The sequence below is a fragment of the Dama dama genome, chromosome 22 (assembly GCF_033118175.1).
Source record: "Dama dama isolate Ldn47 chromosome 22, ASM3311817v1, whole genome shotgun sequence".
NCBI classification, from domain to species: domain Eukaryota; kingdom Metazoa; phylum Chordata; class Mammalia; order Artiodactyla; family Cervidae; genus Dama; species Dama dama.
The window spans coordinates 21693604-21703799 of NC_083702.1; the positions used below are offsets into that span (position 1 = coordinate 21693604).

The 10196-nt window shown below is 42.7% G+C and overlaps 1 non-coding gene across 1 annotated transcript; it reads left to right on the forward strand.

Annotated features, from left to right (window-relative positions):
* Positions 1–9308: 9308 nt before the first annotated feature.
* Positions 9309–9381, forward strand: TRNAG-CCC (transfer RNA glycine (anticodon CCC)). The gene has a single exon. It is a non-coding gene; the product is annotated as a tRNA-Gly (tRNA).
* The last annotated feature ends 815 nt before the right edge of the window (positions 9382–10196 follow it).

The window sequence follows — 10196 nt, forward strand, 5'->3', positions numbered from 1 at the left end:
AACAGGAAAGCACATTTAAATAACCAGAGCCTCTGAATGTTGTCAGCCACATGCACTGCTTCTGAGTCACTGAGAAACAAACCTGGAACAGTCAATGGAAAGCAGAGAAGACCATCCCCTGCTCCCACAGGTTATACCGTTCACTACTCGTGCTGCAAGCCACTTGGGAAAAATTGTTACCTCATTGTGATTTTCACTTCCCAGGTCTCACCTGCCAGGTTCTTTGCTCCTGAACCTTGGCTCAGAGGTTCAGAAACCGCCACAAGGACTCCAAGAGAGATTCACAATTCTTCCTTTAGATTTTGCACAGCGACAGAGTACACCCACCTATTCAGGGAATCTGGGCAGTCAGAGTGGCCCTGGTCTCCTTTTCCAACTATCTGACCAGTCGCCTCAATTCATCTCTCCCCTTGTCCCTTCAGCTGTTCTGTTATTTTAATAATAAACTCATTGAATGAGCATGATTCACCTTTATAATAAGGGGTAAATTATTCTCTAAAGAAAATATAAACACTGTCATCCTTTTTTTGCTTGTTCTGACATGCATATTAACTCATTCAACAAATATATTGAGTGTCAGACATTGTTCTAAGTATAATAGTAGTAGAACATGAAATAGGCTTACTTCCTGGCACCGTGGTGAAGAAAGACATCAATAAATAAATAAGTAAATATAAGTCAGCTAGGTAGAATTCGTGGTATGGAAAAAAATCATCAAGGAAGGTTTATAGATAGCGCAGGAATGGCAGGTCTGCAGTAAGTTAGTCAGTGAATATGCTATTTTGCATAAAGGCTTCGAGAAGGGCTGTCTGAGAAAGGCTTCAACAAAGTGTGGAAGGGAGATGTGTGCTCTCTGGAGAGCTTTCCAGGCTGCAGGAATAGTAAGTGCAAAGGCCCTGAGGTGACATGGGAATGGGCTTGGTTAAGTTCTTCATTCGAAGTTGCCTGGTCTTCTCCCAATACAGTATGAATAAAATTAAGAGCCACCATAGAGAAAGAAGGGTCAGACACAAATCTTGTAGATGAAGAAAGCAGTTAAATATTAACACAAAGGTCTAAGATCCAAAATGATAGACCGCACGCATGCTAAGTCGCTTCAGTCCTATCTGACTCTGTGTGACCCCCATGAACTGTAGCCCACCAGGCTCCTCTGTCCATGGGATTCTCCAGGCAAGAATACTGAAATGGGTTGCCATGCCCTTCTCCAGGGGATCTTCCTGACCCAGGGACTGAACCCACATCTCTTATGTCTCCTGCATTGGCAGGTGGGTTTTTTACCACTAGTGCCACATGGGAAGTCCTTCCTTGGTGAAAGGCCCTCAGTTCAGTTCAGTTCAGTTCAGTCGCTCAGTTGTGTCCGACTCTTTGCGACCCCATGAATCACAGCACACCAGGCCTCCCTGTCCATCACCAACTCCCAGAGGGGAATCAAATATTCATACAGATATTAACTAATATATGCAGTAAGTATTTTTGAAGTAAGCTAAAGAAGAAGGCTGAGGTAAAGCTGGAGGAGAAACTAAACAAACTCGGGGAGCAGAGGGGAAAGAGAGGGAGCCAGGAGAAGGGAAGAGTTAGAAAGGGTTGTGAAAGACCCTCACCAGGGAGGCAATAAAAAAAAGTTCAGTTCAGTTGCTCAGTAGTGTCCAATTCTTTGTGACCCTATGGACTGCAGCACGCCAGCCTTCCCTGTCCATCACCAGAAACAAAAGTAAAAGGAAACAAGACAGAACCTGAAGAAACCATGTTCCAGAAAGATTGGAGAAGGCTCAGCATATGCAATGATGCTAAACTCATACCAAGGATGTCATTATTCACAAGGATCCTGTCGTCCTCTCCTTTGTGGCAGGAATCATTGCCATCTGATGTTTCAAGTACTGATTCTCACCTGGCTGGTCACTTGGTTTTGCTGGTAACACATTCCTTGGTTTAGTAAATCTCCATACCTCTTCTAGTCAAAACAGTAATGACTAAACCATTAATACTGACAATCCTCTATAGCCTGGTTCAATAACAAGTCCAACTTCACAAAATAATAGTCATTCCCAAGTCTGGAAACAGGATGATATAACATGGAACAACAGACCGATTCAAAGTTGAGAAAGTAGGACATCAAGACTGTATTTTGTCACCCTGCTTATTTAACTTATATGCAGAGTACATCATGAGAAACGCTGGGCTGGATGAGACACAAACTGGAATCAAGATTGCTGGGAGAAATCAATAACCTCAGATATGCAGATGACACCACCCTTATAGCAGAAAGCAAAGAAAAACTAAAGAGCCTCTTGATAAAGGTGAAAGAGGAGAGTGAAAAAGTTGGCTTAAAGCTCAACATTCAAAAAACGAAGATCATGGCATCCGGTGCCATCACTTCATGCAAATAGATGGGGAAATTATGGAAACAGTGAGAGACTTTATTTTTGGGGCTCCAAAATCACTGCAGCTGGTGACTGAAGCCATAAAATTAAAAGATGCTTGTGCCTTGGAAGAAAAGCTATGACAAACCTAGACAGCGTATTAAAAAGCAAAGACATTACTTTGCCAACAAAGGGCTGTCTGATCAAAGCTATGGTTTTTCCACCAGTCATGCATGGATGTGAGCTGGACAATAAAGAAGTCTGAGTGCTAAAGAATTGATGCTTTTCAACTGTGGTGTTGGAGAAGACTCTTAAGAGCCCCTTGGACTGCAAGGAAATCAAAGCAGTCAATCCTAAAGGAAATCAATCCTGAATAGTCATTGGAAGGACTGATGCTGAAGCTGAAACTCCAATACTTTGGCCACCTGATGTGAAGAACTGACTCATTAGAAAAGACCCTGATGGTGGGAAAGATTGAAGGTGGGAGAAGAAGGGGATGGCAGAGGATGAGATGGTTGAATGACATCACTGACTCGATGGATATGAGTTTGAGCAAGCTCCAGGAGATGGTGAAGGAAAGGGAAGTCTAGCTTGCTGCAGTCCATGGGGTCACAAGGAGTCAGACAAGACTGTGTGACTGAACAATAATAACCATCCATCATTTTTTTCTCCAATAAATATTTACCAGGCACTTATGTGCAAACTTGAGAAGAAAAAGTAATCCCTCCCCTTACCCTCTCCCATCCTCATTGGAGAGAAAAAAAAAGGGAAGGGAAGAGCATAGGACCCTAGGCCTTGATTTTCCAATCTAGTTTAGGAGGCAGATTCGTATCAAAGAAAGACAAGGAAAAAACAATGCTGAGAGTTCAGAAGGCAAGTGATTAGAATCAGGGATTGAGAAATTTGTATTACAGACTAGCATTTGGTATGCATGTTGACAACTGGGAAACTAGAGGAGGTAAATAGCACTCTGAGCCTGAATTTCATCCTGTGTTCATGTCAAACCACTAAGAAAAGATAAACAAGTTAGCCTCTGGGTGAGAGGTGGTTGGCTGACCAGAGACACTTTATCTGAAGGGATGTATTGCAAAGATAAGTCCTAACTCTTCCTTGAGGCCATAGGACAGGAATTCTTTATGTAATTGCTCCCATTTATACAGAAAGGAAAAACTTTGTTCTGGTACTTCTGTCTGTGATAATGAAATGAGATTTCTATTATCACCACTATCAGGTCCACCCCTCTCCCCACAAATTCTTGCTCATCAATCTTTTACTGAGCACCTAGTAATGCCTCACAGGCTGCTGAACAATGCTCAGAAAAAGATGAAAATTGCTTAAGTTCTTCCTGTCAAGATTTCACAGACTTATAAGAGAGAGGTCTAACAGAAAAATAATGGCACCTAGATAAGGCTAGTGAGAATGCAGGTCTAAATAAAATTCAAGGAGATGGGGTGTAAAAGTTCAGTAACCATGGCATTGGGGGAAGGAAGATCTTGAGAAGAGCCTGATCTGGGTTGTGAAGATCTTTGTTCTAGTTTTGTAAAAAATGACATTTGTTTGACCTGCCTCCTAGATTCATGAAAATAAAAACAAAAATAAGCAAATAGGATCTAGTGAAGTGAAGTAAAAGTCGCTCAGTCTTGTCCGACTCTTTGTGAGCCCATGGAATTCTCCAGGCCAGAATACTGAAGGGGGTAGCCTTTCCCTTCTCCAGGGCATCTTCCCAACTCAGGGACTGAACCCAGGTCTCCCACATTGCAGGTGGATTCTTCTTTACCAGCTGAGCCACAAGGGAAGCCCAAATAGGACCTAATTGAATTTAAAAGCTTTTGCACAGCAAAGTAAACCATGAGCAAGAAGAAAAGACAACCTCAAAATGGGAAAAATATTTGTAAAATGAAGAAATTAACAATGGATTAATTTCTAAAACATACAAGTAACTCATGTAGCTCAATATAAAAAAAAAAAAAAAATTAACAATCCAGTGGACAGCAAGGAGATCAAACCATTCAGTCCTAAAGAAATCAACCCTGAATATTCATCGGAAGGACTGATGCTGAAACTGACTGAGGCCCAAATGTTTGGCTACCTGATGCAAACAGCCAACTCATTGGAAAAGACCCTGATGCTGGGAAAGATTGAGGGCAGGAGGAGCTGGGGATGACAGAGGATGAGATGGTTGAATGGCATCACTGACTCGATGGACATGAGTTTGAGCAAACTCTGGGAGATGGTGAAGTACAGGGAAGCCTGGTGTGCTACATTCCATGGGGTGGCAAGCAGACACAACTGAGCAACTGAACCGAACTGAATAAAAGAAAATGGGCAGAAGACCTAATAGACATTTCCCCAAAAAAGACATATGGATGACCAATAAACACATGAAAAGATATTCAGCAACACTAAATGTTAGAGAAATGCAAATCAAAACTACAATGAGGTATCACCTCACATGGTCAGAATGGCCATCATCAAAAAAAAAAAAAAAAAAATCTATCAACAATAAATGCTGGAGAGGACGTGGAGAAAAGGAAACCTTCATGCCCTGTTGCTACTGATGCTGCTAAGTCACTTCAGTCGTGTCTGACTCTGTGCGACCCCATAGACAGCAGCCCACCAGGCTCCACCATCCCTGGGATTCTCCAGGCAAGAACACTGGAGTGGGTTGCCATTTCCTTCTCCAATGCAGGAAAGTGAAAAGTGAAATTGCTCAGTTGTGTCCGACTCTTCACAACCCCATGGACTACAGCTTATCAGGCTCCTCCATCCATGGGATTTTCCAGGCAAGAATACTGGAGTGGGTTGCCACTGTCTTCTCCGAACATACCCTGTTGATGGAAGTCTAAATTGAGAACACTATGGATAACAGTATGGAAGTTCCTTAAAAACTAAAAATAGAACTACCATATGACCCAGCAATCCCACTAATGGGCACATACCCAGAGAAAACCATAATTCAAAAAATACATGTGCTCCAATGTTCATATAGCACTGTTTACAATAGCCAGGACATGAATGTCCATCAACAGAGAAATGGATAAAGAAGATGTGGTACATATGTACAATGGAATATTATTCAGCCATAAAAAGGGACAAAACGTCATTTGTAGAAACATGGATGGAACAAGAGACTGTCAGACAGAGTGAAGAAAGTCAGAAAGAGAAAAACAAATATCATATATTAATGTGTGTATGTGGAAACTAGAAAATGATATAGGTGATCCTATTTACAAAGCAGAAATATAGACATAGACATAAAGAACAAATATATGTATACCAAAGGCAGATAGGGTGGTGGGAGGAAATGGGAGTTTGGAATTGACATATTTACACTATTGATATATGTGTTCAGTTCAGTTCAGTCGCTCATTTGTGTCCGACTCTTTGCAACCCCATAAACCACAGCACGCCAGGCCTCCCTGTCCATCACCAACTCCCGGAGTCCACCCAAACCCATGTCCATTGGGTCGGTGATGCCATCCAGCCATCTCATCCTCTGTCATCCCCTTGTCCTCCTGCCCTCGATCTTTCCCAAAATCAGGGTCTTTTCAAATGAGTCAGCTCTTCGCATCAGGTGGCCAAGATATTGGAGTTTCAGCTTCATCAGGTGAAACTTCATTGGAGTTTCACCTTTCAATGAACACCCAGGACTGATCCTTTAGGATGGACTGGTTGGATCTCCTTGCAGTTCAAGGGACTCTCAAGAGTCTTCTCCAACACCACAGTTCAAAAGCATCTTCAGCACTCAGCCTTCTTTATAGTTCAACTTTCACATCCACACATGACTACTAGAAAAACCACAGCTTTGACTAGACAGACCTTTTTTGGCAAAGTAATGTCTCTGCTTTTCAATATGCTATCTAGGTTGGTCATAACTTTCCTTCCAAGGAGTAAGCGTCTTTTAATTTCATGGCTTCAATCACCGTCTGCAGTGATTTTGGAGCCCAAAAATGTAGTCAGCTACTATTTCCACTGTTTCCCCGTCTATTTCACATGAAGTGATGGTACTAGATGCCATGATCTTAGTTTTCTGTATGTTGAGCTTTAAGCCAACTTTTTCACTCTCCTCTTTCACTTTCATCAAGAGGCTCTTTAGTTCTTCTTCACTTTCTGCCATAAGGGTGGTGTCATCTGCATATCTGAGGTTATTGACATTTCTCCCGGCAATCTTGATTCCAGCTTGTGCTTCCTCCAGCCCACCGTTTCTCATGATGTACTCTGCATATAAGTTAAATAAGCAGGGTGACAATATACAGCCTTGATGTACTTACTCCTTTTCCTATTGGAACCAGTCTATTGTTCCATGTCCAGTTCTAGATGTTGCTTCCTGACCTGCATACAGGTTTCTCAAGAGGCAGGTCAGGTGGTCTGGTATTCCCATCTCTTTCAGAATTTTCCACAGTTTATTGTGATCCACACAATCAAAGGCTTTGGCATAGTCAATAAAGCAGAAATAGATATTCTTCTGGAACTCTCTTGCTTTTTCGATGATCCAGCAAATGTTGGCAGTTTTATCTCTGGTTCCTCTGCTGGTTTTCTAAAACCACCTTGAACATCTGGAAGTTCACGGTTCACATATTTCTGAAGCCTGGCTTGGAGAATTTTGAGCATTACTTTACTAGCATGTGAGATGAATGCAATTGTGCAGAAGTTTGAGCATTCTTTAGCATTGCCTTTCTTAGGGATTGGAATGAAAACTGACCTTTTCCAGTCCCGTGGCCACTGCTGAGTTTTCCCAACTTGCTGGCATATTGAATGCAGTGCTTTCAGAGCATCATCATTTAGGACTTGAATTAGCTCAACTGGAATTCCATCACCTCCCCTAGCTTTGTTTGTAGTGATGCCTCCTAAGGCCCCCTTGACTTCACATACCAGGATGTCTGACTCTAGGTGAGTGATCACACCATCATGATTATCTGGGTTGTGAAGATCTTTTTTGTGCAGTTCTTCTGTGTATTCTTGCCACCTCTTAGTATCTTCTGCTTCTGTCAGGTCTATACCATTTCTGTCCTTTATTGAGTGAGCCCATCTTTGCATGAAATGTTCCCTTGGTATCTCTAATTTTTCTTGATTACACATATTGATATATGTGTACAAATAGGTAACGAAAGAGACCCTGCTGTATAGTAGAGGGAGCTCTGCTTAATGCATTGTGGTGACCTGAACAGGAAGGAAGGACAAACAGAAGGGAATGGAGATGTGCGTGTGTGTGGCCGATTCACTTTGCTGTATGGTAGAAACTAACACAGCTTTGTAAAGCAACTATCCTCCAATAAAAGTTAATTTCTTTAAGAAAAGTAATGGGTTTGGTGAGTCAAGATCACACATTTCAAGACTGGAGATTTACTGGGAAGCAAGAGAGATGAAGGCCCAGAGAGTCCTATTAGGAAGCCTGGGTTCCACCCTGTAACTCGGTCGGCAAATACTCCTTATTTCAAATCCACAGTGTGACTTGCTGAAAGTAGGGATTTCTGAGCCCTACTTCAGAGTGTCGAACCAAGGAATCTACAGGCTGTTTTTAACAGCCTCCTCAAGTGATTCTTCTCCATACAAATTTTTCTAATATAATTTTGTTTATTTATTTATTTATTTTGGCTTGTGCTGGGTCCTCATTACTGCACAGGCTCTTCTCTAGGTGTGGTATGCAGGCTTCTCATTGCGATGGCTTCTCTTGTTGTGGAGCATGGGCTCTAGGGTGCACAGACTTCAGTCGTTGCAGCTCCCGGACTCTGGAGCACAGGCTCAGTAGTTGTGTCTCATGGACTCAGTTGCTCCACAGCATGTGGGATCCTCCTGGACCAGGAATCAAACCCATGTCTCTTGCACTGGCAGGCAGATTCGTTATCACTGGACCACTAGGGAAGCCCCTCCGCAGGTGATTCTTTAGTAAAGTTTGATAACAAAGGCTGGAGTAAGGGGATCTTTGACAAAATTTAACCATGGGAGAAAAGTAAAAAAATTGACATTTATAAACATTGCATATGTACATACTACATATGGGTGTATGTGTGTGTATTATAACTAACCTTTGTACTAGTTTAAAACTATTTTCCATGGGTGGGCATCTCATTTTCCCCATTAGCAGAGAAAGACCATACTTACCCCCAACATGCACCATCAACTAATTACTCCTCCTCTGACCACAGCCAACAGTGCTTCAGGGTCTTAAAACACAGAGGCAGGAGTCCCCAAGCAGGGGAAAGGCAGCACCTAAGACCCAGGCTCATCCCGAGATCCACAGTGGCTGCAACATCTTCAGCACCGCATCCAATGTTCCAGTGTTGAAAGGCTGCTACCTGATCTGCCATGAGTCTGATAAATCTAATCATGGCACTCCCCCTCCTTAATGGCTTTCTACTGTCCACAGGAATAAGGCCAAATGCCAGGGTAAAACATAAAAACCCATCTCAGTCTATCCCTACCCACTTTTCCTAATTTATTTTTTACCAGTATTATGGGTTCACTTGAGGGACCAACCACATGGAACCACTTATCACTCCCAAGTATGTGACGTACATTTCCATCTCTTTATCTTTGCACATGGCGCTTTCCTGATGGCTCAGGGGTAAAGAATCTGCCTGCCAAGCAGGAGAAGTGCAGGTTTGATCCCTGGGTTGGGAAGATCACCCGAAGAAGGAAATGTATTCCAATCCAGTATTTTTGCCTGGGAAATCCCATGGACACAGGAGCCTAGTGGGCTATAGTCCTTGGGATCAGACATGACTTAGTGACTAAACAACAACAATCTTTGCACATGCTATATTTTCTGTGAAATACTGACTATCCTGACTCCACACTAGTCTCTGCCTGGGAAACTCTTACTCATGCTTCAAGATACAGCTTAGATGTTATCTTCTCAGTGAAGTCTTCCTTGATTCCCTCTGAGAGAAATACTTAAGAACTGTGGTTTTTAAAAGCCCATAATGTAGAAGTTGCCATCTTAGGATTTCCTTGGTGGTCCAGTGGTTAAGACTCTGCACTCCCAATGCAGGGGGCCCAGGTTTGATCCCTGGTCTGGAAACTAGATCCCACATGCCACAACTAAGACTTGGCTCAGCCAAGTAAATAAAAATTTTTTTTTAATTTTTTTGATTTACCATCTTGTCCATTTTCTTTGTTTTTCAAGGAGTGCTTAATTACAAAGTAGATAACATATGTTTACCTAGCATGTGTTTTTATTGTGATCTTATTTGCATTTTCCAAAGATAATTCTTGTGGCAATGCAAAGGATGGTTTGGAAAAGAAACCCGAGGAGCAGACTCTCTCATCTAGACATTAAAACAAGGACATTCACTGAGGAACACAGGGTGCACAGGGTCGGGGCTGGCGTTGGCGGACACACCGTGGGCTGATGGTGTCACTCTAAGACCCAGATCTTTTCTACCACCACTGGCAGCTTTCCCAGGTCACTTGCCCCGGAAATGGCTGCCCTGGAATGGCCCTCAGAGCAATCATCTCTTTCCAGGGATGATCACTGAGTGTTTAGGACAGTTCTGGACTATGCCAGTTCCAGAGAAAGCAGAGGACTATATTACTAAAGGGCATCTTAGAATCCAATCCAGTGCTTACTTGAGGAAATTTAGGTCCAGAGAAGTAGTAAATCACCCAAGGCCAAGACAGCTAATCACTGAAGTCAGGACTCAAACCTGTCCCAGGACTCTGGGGTCCCTAGTCTGTCACACAGCAGAATAAAGACAGAACCAAAACTCCAAGTCCCTGTTTCCCACTTCTACTGGTTTTCTCTGACTGGGTCACACCAAAATTCACTAACAGTGACGTGTGTGAGATCCCCTGTGGATCCTGTTGGGTATGGAGCGGTCACAATGGTTGAGGCAC